Here is a 14,334-nt window from a genome sequence, read left to right on the forward strand (position 1 = left end):
ACATAAATTTGTCATGAATAAATCTTGCAGCAGGAATGGATTCAAACTATGCAGATATGATATACAGTGAATATATTTGTGGTTAGCAAATGATGTTGCAGTTTTATGATAATAAATTTCTTAAAAAAAAAGAAACAGGTCTAATTCATTGTATTATCTTTAGTATCTTGCACAGTGCTGGCATGAATTAGATATTAAAACTTCCTACTCCCAGATTAAGCGATACATTATTAGAAAATGTTAATCAATATTCATCTATATATATGCCCAAAACATTTTGCAAAGTATCAGAAATGCAAATGTTAAAAGTCATTGTCTTTGCCTAAGGTCTTTCCATTTTATGAGGGAATAACATCAGGAATGGAGAAAGAAGAGGGGACAGTGTTGAGTAAAAGTGATATGCAAGTGGAAGAAAAGTATGAGGAATAGAAAATGTACACGAAGCAAGAAATAACAACAGAGTGATGAGAAGAAAAAGGAAAGAAGCACAGTAGTGAATACTAAAGAGGCCGGAGGATGATGCAAAAGAAGGATAAATAGATGCAAGTGGAGGAGTAAGGCAGAAAGGAAAACCAAAGAAAGCATTAAGGACAAATAAGACCACAAAGGAGGACCAAAGGGAACAGGACTACAGCAAAATGTTTCTATGTCTGCTGTAATTAATTCATTACAATAGATGATATATGCTTTTACCCTAATCAGTTTAGTAGTAACTGATTTGAAATTGTTAAGATACATAATTTTGAGATTTCTTTTAGAAATTTTAAATCGGTGGCAGCAAATGAATAAATGACCACTATGTAGAAAAAAATTGTTAAAATTTAAAAGGATAAATTCTCGACAGAAAGCTGCTGCAGTAACAATCACTATCTTATGTAACAAACACAGACCTTCCATTAGCTCCAATTTAAATCAAACTGACAGGTTTCACTAAGAATTTCTTATGAATACTAAATGTTCTTATAAAATTACGTAAGAAATAAATCTTTATGAAATAGCAGTCATATTCCTGCAATAAAATGTAGATACCAGGTTCTTTTACCCACTCCACTCCATTGGAGATTGACAATTAATTATAAAATATGCATACATTCGCAATAATGCAATTAGTACATATAAGCATATTACTCTTTCTCTCACACAGGCACACGCGCACACACACACACACACAACCATTCATGCACACACACAGAGTTATTGCATATGGATAATTTTAATTGTTGCTACTCTTTTCAACTGTCATTACCACCCTTGTATCTTTTTCTTTGTGACTAATTGCTCCCCACTGTTAGAATGCAATGAGATCTGATGATAAAAAGAGAAACTTCTTGAGACTTCTCTCCCACGTTCCCCATATCCCTCAGCAAATTTCATCTTTAGTCTTTTAAGCTAAGAACAAAAATGATTAGAGAGCATCCCTGTCACCTCACTGCAACCATAACCACTCATCGTTGTTGCACAAAATGTCACGTTGGTGACAACCCCAAACATTGCTGCTTTGTGCAGCCTTGACCTCTAGCAGTGGGTACAAAGTAGCCCCAGGTATGGTTTTGTCCAAGTGGATCTAGGTACTTCTGCTGCATTTTCAGAAATTCCAAAACCTAAAATTGTCTAGTGAAAAGGAAGCACATGCAATCTAGTCATTAATTTCAGTACCTTGTTATTGCAGAACAGGCTAAAGCATGTGCAGTGAGTTGTTCATTAATATCAGGAATTGACAAAGCCTGGAAATGTGCCTAGAAATCAAAATCTATCATAACGCCATTATAAAATAAAGGATCCGGAAGTAATTGATACAACAACGAGAAAAATAAATGCTGTTTATGATTGTTTGCTAAATCTATTTCTGAAATATTTTATGATTATAAAATGATTGACATGCAAATAACCCTCATGATTTTAGGTTAAAAGCTAAAAATTAAATTATATGACCTGAATCAAGATAGTGGAATAAAACAGTAAATATTCATGAATGCACACATGGAGAGAAGTGTATTTTTTTGTTTCCTAAGATTTGACTGTGTTCCCTGAAAACCCGGTGGGTGGTTTTAAACTGGCAAGGAGGAATAATCAAACTTGTTTACGATGTGGCAGCCCATATCAGCATCCTATTTCACACAGTCCTTGAAAATCTTGAAAATGAACACATCAGCATTATCATTACCTAGATATACATCCTAAGTGAATTTGTACAGCTAGAGTGTAGGATTAATAGGAACAGTTCAAAAGCATTCTTCCTTGCCTAGAAATTAATTTATATGACCCTCTTATAGTCATATCTTCCACAGTATAGTAAAGGTGCCTTCTCACACTTTCCCCCTATCTTGAGCTTCTGTTTTCCTATGTTTTTAAACTAAGTTACTCTCTATTTCCTAAAAATGTTCCACTTCTAACACTGAGTCTTTACCCATGGAGACCCAAAACCCTGAATATAACTCATCAGTTTTCCTAATATCTGGATACTTCTCACTTCTCTAATCTCCTCAGAATCCTTCCTTCTCAAGAATCCTACATGGTTAAAATCTTACTAGACTGAGTCATGCATTCTCAGAAGGATGATATTGTCCACAATGTGGCTACGACTGGCTCTTGAGGGGGAAATGTTCTTCAGAATTACAACAGTTTGGGTCTCCACAGTTTAACACTACAGGACAAGATCTTCATCGTTGAAATTTCATTTCATGAGAGAATGGTGGCGATTTTGTAAAAGCATCTAAAGGGATCCTGGTAGGGAGAGGAGTGATAATGAAAAGAAGATTGGGAAACACTGGGCACAATCATCATCCCAATTGCCCTCAATATATTTGGAAAGTTGTGTATCAATACACATGTTGTTTTATTTCTATCCAAGATAACTTTGTTCAACACTTGGTGACTTATCTTTAGAAAATCCTCCCATTCTTCTACATACAGCTCAAATGTAAACTCTTGTAGCTTTTGTGGATACAATCACTCCACCTTCACCAGGACAAAAACTTCTTTTTCCATGTGTCCCCATATTTTCCAGGTACTTGGCATGCTATGGACCAAATGTTTCTGGCTCCCCCAACAATTTATGCATCTTCAGTGTGAAAATGTTTGGAGGTGAAGCCCTTGAGAGGTAATCAGGTCAGGAGGATGAAAGCCCTCAGGAATGGGATTCATGCCCACAGGAGAAGAGGAGAGAGAGCTAACAAGTACTCTCTCTGCCATGTGAGGGTGCAGTGAGGAGGTGACTCTGCAACCCAGAAGGGGGTCCTCACCAGAACCTGATGGTGCTGGCGACCTGGCTACCAGAACTGTAAGAAATATAATTCTGGGGCGGGAACAGTGGCTCACTCCTGTAATCCCAACACTTTTGGAGGCCGACGTGGGCGGATCACTTCATGTCAGGAGTTGGAGACCAGCCTGGCCGGGCCGGCGCGGTGGCTCACACCTGTAATCCCAGCACTTTGGGAGGCCAAGACGGGCGGATCACGAGGTCAGGAGATCGAGACCACCCTGGCTAACACGGTGAAACCCCGTCTCTACTAAAAATACAAAAAATTAGCCAGGCGAGGTGGCGGGCGCCTGTAGTCCCAGCTACTCGGGAGGCTGAGGCAGGAGAATGGCGGGAACCCGGGAGGCGGAGGATCCGGCCACTGCACTCTAGCCTGGGCGACAGAGCGAGAGTCCGTCTCAAAAAAAAAAAAAAAAAAAAAAAAGAGAAAAGAGACGAGCCTGGCCAACGTGGAGAAACCCCATCTCTACTAAAAATAGAAAAATTAGCCAGGCGTGGTGGCGGGCACCTGTAACCCCAGCTATTCCTGAGAGAGCCTGAGGCAGGAGAATCGCTTCGCTTGAACCTGGGCGGAGGAAGTTACGGAGATCACGCCATTGTGCTCCAGCCTGGGCGACAGAATGAAAAAAAAAAAAAAAATCAGGTTTTCACTGCCTCCCAGGCTGTAGCCTCGAACTCCTGGGCTCAAGTGATCCTCCTGCCTCAGCCTCCCGAGTAGCTAGGACTACAGGCATGTGCCACCACACCCTGCTAATGTTTTTATTTATATTTTTGTAGAGATGGGGTCTTTCCCAGGCTGGTCTCGAACTTCTGACCTCAAGCAGTCCTTCCACCTTGGCCTCCCAAAGTGCTAGTATTACAGACATGAGAATTTCTGTTGTGTATAAACCACACAGGCTATAATATTTTGTTATAGCAGCATAACCAATACATGTCATCACTGTATATCCATTTATTTATATATTGTTCTTCCCTGTGATAATGTGTCTTCATATTTAAGTCCATACTATCTACATCTTTATAATCCTCAGTAATACGGAGTTGTTACCAGACTAAGCAAGATGGTTTAAAGATTAGGAAAATAAAAGCCTTTGGATAAAAAGAGTAACTGAAATATTATCGTTTTGATGTAGAGAAAGAATAGGTAAAGATATAATCCTGCTTAATTTCAGATCAAATATAGGCTATTTTGCTTACCTAGTATGAAACAGGATTATCAAGGCCAAATTTCGGTTTCTAAAATAGAGCGAATATTGTGACTTTTCATAGGTGCGATCATTGCACACTACAGCCTCAAATTCCTGGACTCAAGCAAGCCTCCCACCTCAGCCTCCCCAAGTAGCCAGGACTATAGTTATTCACTGCTGTGCCTGGTTCTATATTGTATACTCATGTCTAAATATTTTATAATTAATATAAATAAGAAATTATGATATATTACGTAATACAATAATATAATGTATTTATTAGTCATCAAATAAATTTCCTAGTTTTAGAAGAAATTTAACGTAGAAGAGAGACTGCTTTATCTCCCAAGTGTTAAAGAAAATATAAAGTGAACACATTTATCGGTAAGGAAGGTCAAATTATAAATCAGGCCTGCTTCAGTCTTTTTTCCAAGTTAATTTATAAATGGCATTTTAAAAAAATTAAATACATCAAGTAGAATTTTAAAAGTAGTCAAAGAGGAAGTTTAAGATACCAACAAAAGGAAATATTGTATATTTACTTAAATCACAAAGGCAGACAGATGTAATTTTAAAAGTCAGTGAAGAAATTTAACATAAAAACAAAATAATAAAAATGTTAAAATTCATTAAAATGCTTACTGAATGCTAGAGAGTTGAAGGTCCTTTATTAACACTCTTCATATTGGCCTATTTTACAGAAGGGATGAGATTATAAAACTATAAAAAACCAGTATGCCTAAAAATAAAAAGGAAAAGACTGTGTGTGTGTATATATATGTATGTATATATATGTATATAAAAAACTGTGTGTGTGTGTGTGTGTGTGTATATATATATATATAGAGAGAGAGAGAGTTCTTAATCTGGGCTCACTGTAACCTCTGCCTCCTCAGTTAAAAATGATTCTCCTGCCTCATCCTCCCAAGCAGCTGGGATAACAGGCACATGCCACTATACCCAGCTAATTTTTTTGTATTTTTAGTAGACACGGGGTTTCACCATGTCGGCCAGGCTATGTTATTAATATTTATATCTGATACCATGGTATTGGACATTTCTTGTCTTAATAGTATAGATTTCTGGGACTCAGAACACAATAAGCCAAAGCACATAGCCTTGACACGCTGAGTACTTTGAACAGGAGGACACTGGAAGACTCCAGAAACAAGATCGCACCTTCTCCCATCCTCCTGTTTCCTGCCCCTCCTTCATCCCTGAAGTGAGTCACAGAAACCAGAATTCTTCATTAAAATTGGTCATAGAAACTAGAACCCCTCTCCCGCAAACTAAGCCATAAAACTTAGAAAGTTCCCTCCTTCCCTTCTCCCTTAAAGATCCTCATTCCAGCGGGTCCTACCCCATACCTAGAGTAAGGAATGCCACTCAGAGAGGCCTAGAAAATCTGAACAGACAGCCTTCATTGGGCTTCCCCACTCTGTCTATCACTATTAGTCAAGCCCTTTGTCCAATCACATTTCTACACAACTGTCCATTCTTCATCAAACCTAGTCATAAAACAGACAGTTTTCTCTGGATCTTTGGGTCTTCATGTTATGAAGGCCCCTGTGTCACATAAATCTTTAATTAAACAAACTTGCTGTGCTTTTCTCTCGTTATAGGAGTGTCAACTGTGATCCTTATGATGAGGAAAACTGCCATAACTTTCCATGATTACAAGATTCTCATATTTCAAAACATTCTTCAATTTCTAGCATAAGCATAAATTTTAATGAAATTAAAGAACGTATCTTTGTCTAGTTGAAAATAATCTAAATGCCCTTTTTTGGCTGAAAAGGAAAAGGCCCAACACACAGTGGCACATGGAATTCTAGATAAATCAGGGTTAGAGATGAAATAAATATACTTAGAACAGTTAGGTCCATAAGCGTTCTCAGTAGGATGCAGTGCTTCTTATTGGAACAGAATTCCAAAGATCACCTCAAATCTTTGCATTTGTTAAGAATTGCACTTCACCACATATACAAAGTGTTCTTCTATTTTGATAATTAACACATTTCTTGGTAGCAGCTCAATAAGAAAAACAGTTTCTTCCTCTATTGTGCTGTGGACTTAATCTCAACAGGGTGCCTCTCCCTGCCCACCCTAATTAAGAAAACTGGCATAGAAAACTTTCTGCAGATGGACCAACAGCAAGAGCTGCACAGATTTTCTTCATGAGCTTAATACTTCTATCAGCAGCCCACATCACTTGAAAATCAGTAGTGCTGTCTATACTCCACAGGCCTTCAGAGCATCCAAGCTCCCTGCCAATGCTTCCTCTACGATTACTACTGAGATTCCTCTCAAGGTTCTCCAGAACAGTCTTCTACATGTTGGTTTTTTTTGAAACTATTTTCTCTCTTTTTTTTCCTGGCTCCCACACTGTGTAACTCTTGCCAAGAGCCTACTCCTGCCATCTTCACAGTCACATATCAGAATTGGAGAATGAGAGGCCACAAGACTGAAGAAGATAATGAGCAAAAGGAAGTAGCTTCTAGCTTAAAAAAGTTCATCTGGTTCACTTTATTTTTCAGTCTTTATATATATTATATCATATCATTTTGGCAAGTTTAACCCACAGGAGTAGTCCTGGCTTAGTTACACCTAATTTATAATTGTCTGTTAGGAGAAATAGCAAGACAAAACCAAGTATCTCAGTTTTATCCCAGCTGCTGCCATTTGGATAGCTCATCTTTCTTTCTGTCCTCATTTTGTTTGTGTGAAGAAATGACTAATGCATTCTCAGTCTGATTCTCTTACTTCATTCTAGTGCTGGTCAAAGATGGAACTTGTTGGAGAAGTTCCATCTTAAAATAGTGTTTAGAATATAAATGCTTAAGATAAGCTATTTATTGCCTCTGTGCTACCTAGTTTTCACTTATAATCTCTAATATGAAGAGAGATTAAGGGAAACACATATATCAAGACTGTTTGTTGCTGTTCCCTATTTTCATAGCAACAACCCTTAGAAAATCTTGAAAGGCATCTGCATACAATGTCTGATGATACATTCTAATTTTCATTATCATGATAAAAAATCATGTAAAAATTTATAATAACTTAAGAAAATATAAGGTGATATCAGCCAGAGATATTATTTGCATAAAATATAACCTGTTTTAATTAGTAAATCAAAAGACATGTGACTCAGCTTTTGATGTATCACAGTCTCCAGAGCCACAACACTAGGCTTGGAGGATACACAGCCAGAAAGGACATCCAAACCACACAGTAGAGTTGTTGCTTTGGTGCCTTGTTTGGAATTTCCTCCCAAGACTAAGATGTCAGAAGTCTTGGATGTTGAAGGCTCAAGGCTGAGTCTATCTCAAGAAATTGCCCTCAACCAAAAGAAGGTGCCTCATCTAAGATTCTGCCCCGTCTTTAGAACCGACCCACATCTGATGACTGGTTAAGATGGATACAAAGTCTGGCTCCTTTTCTGAATTTGGAAAAACAATGAATTGCTATCCCAGCTCTTAAGTGGCCCATGGGATAGGCTGAATGCTCTGATGCAACTTGAGGAAAGCACAACTTCTCTTTCTGTCCAATCCTGTGTCCTTCACGCTTTTATAAACGGGTCTCTTGAAGTACTCCCAGGTAAACTCTAGTGGGTGTATCTGTATCTCAGAATCTGTTCATCAGGGAGTCCCACCAAAGGCATGGAAGGATTCTCTCAGCAGTGACCCCGCTTATGAAGCTACGGTAAGAGACACAATGTCTGGCAGCACTGAACAGAGCACTGGATTCCAGAAACTGCCACTGACACCAGAAAGCCACCCTCTCCACTAAAAAATGCAATGCATGTCACCTGTATCTTCCCAGTGAAAGTCTCTACCAAAACTGTAAACATTGCCTAGTCTACTCCTTGGGTGGGCCTTGGAAGCAGCCATGTATCACGTTTGCCTATATCTTTAAACACACTTTCTTTACTGTGGAGCTCATTACAATATGAATCCTTCTCCAAGATATAAATAAGAAACTTAAAGCTTTCTGATTTCTTTTGCTGTTAAGGGCGCAGACATACAATCTATGCAGCAGCCGTAGCATATACTCAAAAGATATTTTCTTTCAAAAGAAAATATAGCACAAGTTCTACATTACATTCAAATTAATATTTGAAAAACATTCATTTGTAAAGATGAGTTTCTTATATAGTTAAATTGTGTTCTGTTTAATGAGAACAAGAATTTTGATGAAATCTGATTATTATTTGTCTGAATTCCTGTACACAGCAAAATACTAAATAAGGAAACCTTAGCTGTCCTTTCTTTGGAGAGTTTTTCTTAATGGAATTATTGTAGAAATGAAACATTCATATGAGAACAAAGTAGAGACAATGAAATTCTGGTGTGTAATTTTTTTAAATCTAGTTTTGTTTGTTAACATCATATAAATTTAAAGTTACCCTGAGTTATAGAGTGGGACAGATAATCTTCATTTAGCCAAATTAACCAAATGCTTTAGTTTTTGTTTTTTTTTTCTGAATAAAATAATATCACATAAGACCACAAGTGTTTCTCACAGACACTCCTACCAGGCATTAATAGTAATTATGTAATATAAGAGGCATTTTAAGAGATCAGAACTGAGTAAGAGGTCTTATGCAAAGCTGTTAACCAACTACAAGTAAGTAAAATTATGATTTTGGATCCACTTATTCTTTGGTACAATTGTGTGTTGTTGATTACATAATGTCTGTGAATGGCTCTATTTCTAATATTCTGCCATTCTATGATTCCAGAAAATGTTGTTTAAATCAAGTATGATAAAGTTCAGGTGGAATGTTAATGTAGACAAATCTTCAGTTTGGCAGCTGACAGAACATATGATTCTTTCAAGACAAAAGGAGAAACCAGCAGCCTTTACACAATGAATATTGACAAATTTAGTAAGCAACAAGAGGGCCTGGAGGCAACGTTGGAGGATCTGCAATATCTGTTGGTGGCTCGCCTCCAATTCTTCAGTTTTCTCTCATCACCTTCAGTCATTTTGGCCCATAGAATCTTTCCAGCTCCAAGGTTAATCATGTTCATGTATCTGAGTATATTCTGACTGTGGGAAATCATAATTATATTCAAGAAGCTGACTCATGACTTTGTACCTTGTCCGGACCCCAAATCTATGTTGTCCAATGTGGATTTCTGGTTTCCAGCATTGTTCCTTTATTGCCGTAAACCAGAGAGTGATAACCATAAACCAAGAGCCTCCAATTTTATTCCTGTAACACTGAAGTTATTCCTTTCAAGTCTTCCCTATCATGTCTCAGAGTGTGGTTTTCCCTATTCTTCCTCCTCTTATTTTTCCCCAGCTCAAGCAAATAAGTAGTTTTCTATTCTCTGTTGAAAATACTGAGTACCTAAAATATGACATATATTTTAATATTCATTTTTATATAATATCTTATTTAATCATCACAACTCTACTGTGATATATACAGTTTGTTCTCATTAAACAGTTGAGAAATATCCTCAGTGAAATGAAGTAAATAATCCAAGACCATACTGCTATATAATGTCAGAACTTGGGTATACAGATCTCCAAACTTGAATATAGATAGATAGCTCTATAGACATATATCTCCACTATATGTATGTGTGTGTGTGTGTGTGTGTGTGTGTGTGTGTGTGTGTATAAAACTGATTCCAAAACTTTGCTCTTGGAATACACAGTTAGGAGGCAATTACTAATCTTATTTTTCTCCCCAATTTAGACAAATTGCTTTAATTTTGATTGAGATCTCTGTGCTTTTGGATGTATGTGGCCTAACACATCTCAGGTAGGCAGCCTCCACAGCTCATCTATTCCCTCAGTAACTATGCTGCCAAAATCTTGAACTTCCAGACTTCTCCATCACAACCCAGAACACACATACACACACAATATGTATGCTTAGTCTCAGTCTATGTCCTATTCATCGAACAGCCTCTGAGCCATGGTTGCTACCTAGAGCCTTATGACATATTTGAGTCTTGGAACTTTGTCAGCTGGTTGACATACCACACCTCACTTCCCATGTCATTTGACATCTTCCCTTCCCAGGTAGCAAACTCCCTCTTGCTACTCCTTGTTCCTCTTATTATTAAAGAAAGAAATTGAATTATTTTATAGGATTTATGGTGAAATATTTGTATTTCCTATAACATAGATACTGTGTACACTTTTTTATTAAATGCTAATATTGATAGTGGGTTCAAGTGTTAGCCTAATCTCCTGCAGCACTTCTCGTAATAATTTAGGCAGCCATTGATAATAATTTTCTGTGTCTACAATTTCATTCGTGGTTACAATATGATGATACTACAATTCTGTTAACCATTTTTCCTTTATCAGCTGGAATTCTTAATTTAAAAAATATTTCATCAATTATTTATTTCCAGTTGTGTAAGAATATTAGGATGAATGCTAGAGTCCTTCCCTTTCTTTCTTATTTTACAGAATGCATTAGTTACCTAGTATTCACTGAATGTGATTAAGGAATTTTTATTGAGTAAAAAAATTATTCTTATCACTAATTAATTTCAATCAATTTTTCAGTAACTTCCACTTGTTTTTCTGCAACAATTGCCTCGTCCTAACAATAGAATCCTCTTCCAATGTACCAGGAAAGCTTTGATATGTAGGTTTTGAAATCTCCTTTAATTTTTTAGGATAATAAATTGTTTCAGACCAATTCTGTACATTTTTTGCAATGCATTCAGATTTAATCATTTATCTGGGGTCCCCTGATTTATTTTCATGTAAAATGCTATATAAGAGGCTACAGTCTGCTTGCCAAGGTGGTCAGTGTTACTGGGCTTGTTATTGTTTTTAGGCTTTTTAGAATGTGAGGATTGGAAACATATATGATTATAAAAGGTAAAATATTTTATGTGTGTAATGGTATTTTTTATTGCCAAATTCAAACTAACAAAACATTACCACCAACAGACGTACTATGGATATTGAATAGTGATATTTAGTGATGAGTTTTTTTTTTTTTCCCTTTGAACTAAGCACTTTTACCCACTTCTCCAAAGTCAAGTTTTAAACCATTCATTTCCAACATGGGAAAAATTATATTTCTTTTTATTTATATGACAGTGTTATGATGACACTTTTATAAAAATGTGAAAATGTTTTAAAAATTAAAATGTTGCAATCAGCTTTCAAATATCAGAAAGCAGCTGCTTCTTTGGTGTACCCTAGCTTTGAAAATTATTGAAGAAACTTCTAAATGATTTGTTTTATTGGCAAAACTTTCTGAAAATGACACAGAAAAAATTAAACAAAATCTTTAAACAGAGTTAGTAACCAAGGAGTGTGCATAACAACCAAAGTCAGTGCAATCCCTGACATGCCCTTTGTCCAAGCGCCAGGGGAATAATTAAGGGGCATAGTGAATTTCATTGCAAAAAGCAGAATACTATTTTGTGCATCAGACTGCAGCATAAGACTCAGGACCTGTAAATACCACGCGGAACAACGCGACCATCTGTAGATGAGTGAGTGACGACATTTTTGAAGCATCTGTGATGACATGGGTCATTCACCCAGACTTCAACTATCTCACACCCTCACTGGGGTTCAGCTGAGTAACTTTGAAACAACCCAATGAATAGCTACTATTGACATTTTCTAAAAATAAGACATGAGAAAGGAAAGTTTCAACAGAATTCTTCAATTCATTTCTACTCAATAAACATTTTTGAAGGCTCACGGATGTGCACTGTCTTTGCCGATCTATGCATCTTTCTCATCTATTAAATGTTCATCCTGCTTCAGATCCCTGTCAGATCTATTCTTCATGCTGTTGATACAAGAATCCTTTTCAGACATACTCCTGGTAGGGTCACTTCTCCACCTAAAACCTCCAGGATAAAATTATTGAATTTTATCAATAATATTTTATTTCTGTAGCAAGAAATAAAATGTCATTAATGATTTGTTCCCTCCATCTCCTCTCATATCTCCTACTTATCCCCATGCCCCTGACATGCAAAGTTATTTATATGTCTTCTGGTGCTGTTCTCACCTGAGTCATTTGTACAATGCTTATGTTATATTCTCTTCCTGAAATGGTCATTCTGACTTAAATGGATTATATGCTAATTGGCTTTTTGATAACTCACACATTGCCTTCTACACAGTCTTCCATGATTTTTCAAGCTTGCTTAAATGTCTATGGGTTCCTTCCATTAGAATGTCAGTGATTAAAAAGTCTCTTTATATAACCACCCCCCACTTCTGCAACAGTACTAGGTAAAATAAAATGTAAAAAAAAAATGTTTTATTTAATTACTCAACCAACTCTACAATATATCAAACAGCTGCCATTCCGTTAGAGCCCTGGGCATCTCAAAAAGTTACTCAGCATCTCTGTTTCAAGGGGATGTGAAAGAGAACATTTCTTAGTAGAAAGCTTTGTAACTATTTGAAAAGCAAACAAAGAATGTGAAGCATGAAATGGATTACATGGAGTAGTTTTATACTTGTCAGAAAGAAGATAGATTTCTGAATCTTCAGAGCAGCAGTTCCTTATTTTATTGATTTCTAGTATAAGTGAGATATCTAAATTTAAAAGCAAATAACAAAGGGATTCCATAAACAGATAAATATTATATTTGCATTGACAGTTGTCATTGCCTCATTGCTTTTGAGGATGCCAAGACATAATCCAGGCTGTCTTCCTACTCAAGTCACTGGAAAAGCACTAGACCTGGAGATGTAGGTGACTTCCAAACTGAAATAGCTGAATAGTAGCAGAAACTGAAAACATGTCTTGGTTTTGAACTATTAATCCACTGTGCATTTTACTAGAGTAAGGGCTATCAAATTATAAATAATACATATCACAGTAAAACACCTTCATTGAATATTTTTAGTTTCACAATAAAAAAATTCATTATTGACCAGCATTTAATTTTAGACTCAAAATTCATAAAAATATTAGGTTATACTTTTCTTTTTTGCATATATATTTAATACCTATTTTTAATTTCTTTTCAAATTGAATGATGTTTTAGACCTTATATGAACAGCTTGATAGTTCTTTACAAGAGGTAGTCTATTTCATGGTCCAGTTAAGAAAATTGTGTTTATCTTACAGCACTGAGTAAGGTTAGTATGTTACAAACGAAATTAATGAGGGGAGAATGGAGCAACCAACTTTTTACATAAGAAAATAGGATTATTTGGCCTGGCACGGGGCTCACGCCTGTAATCCCAGCACTTTGGGAGGCCAAGACGGGCGGATCAGGAGGTCAGGAGATCGAGATCATCCTGGCTAACACGGTGAAACCCGGTCTCTACTAAAAATACAAAAATTAGCCTGGCGTGGTGGCGGCGCCGCCTGTAGTCTCAGCTAATCGGGAGGCTGAGGCAGGAGAATGGCGTGAACCGGGGAAGCAGAGCTTGCAGTGAGTGGAGATTGCGCCAGTGCACTCCAGCCTGGGACAGAGCTAGACTCCGTCTCAAAAAAAAAAAGGATTATTTGAAGAGAAGTAAAAAATCAAATACAAGTGATCAAAAATGTCACAATAAAGAAGATTTGAGAAAGAAGAAAATAGAAATGAGTTAGAGGCATTATGATGTTCAATACTGCTTATAAATATTAAGTAGAAAAGATACAAAAAAATGATATATACTACGGCCTGAATGTTTGTGTTCCCTCAAATTTCGTATTAAGTATAAATTAGGTACCAAAACTCATAGAGGTATGGTGTTAGGAGTTGAGGTCTTTGGGAGGTGAAAGAGCCTCTTATGTAATATGCGCACTTACAAAATCGGCCCAAGAAAGCTCCTGTGTTCCTTCTACCTCATGAGGACACAGGGAGAAGGCACTGTCTGTGAGAATCTGTGAGAAAATGGGCCCTCAGCAGACACCGCACTTGCCTGCGCCTTGATTTT

The 14,334-nt window shown here is 36.9% G+C and overlaps 1 protein-coding gene across 3 annotated transcripts in view; it reads right to left on the reverse strand.

Moving 5' to 3' along the window:
* The window catches only part of LOC105468334 (dynamin-1-like), a 56,866-nt gene that overhangs the window by 25,056 nt on the left and 17,476 nt on the right, over positions 1-14,334 (reverse strand). Inside the window, exon 4 of one of the 3 annotated variants that reach the window (XR_003015140.2) lies at positions 2-12,296. The exons of the other annotated variants lie outside the window; for them this stretch is intronic. The gene's annotated coding sequence lies outside the window, so the exon portion shown is untranslated. Of the gene's footprint in view, position 1; positions 12,297-14,334 lie in introns of those variants that run through there. 3 annotated transcript variants of the gene reach the window in all.

The sequence above is a fragment of the Macaca nemestrina genome, chromosome 7, assembly GCF_043159975.1.
Source record: "Macaca nemestrina isolate mMacNem1 chromosome 7, mMacNem.hap1, whole genome shotgun sequence".
Taxonomy (NCBI): Eukaryota; Metazoa; Chordata; class Mammalia; order Primates; family Cercopithecidae; genus Macaca; species Macaca nemestrina.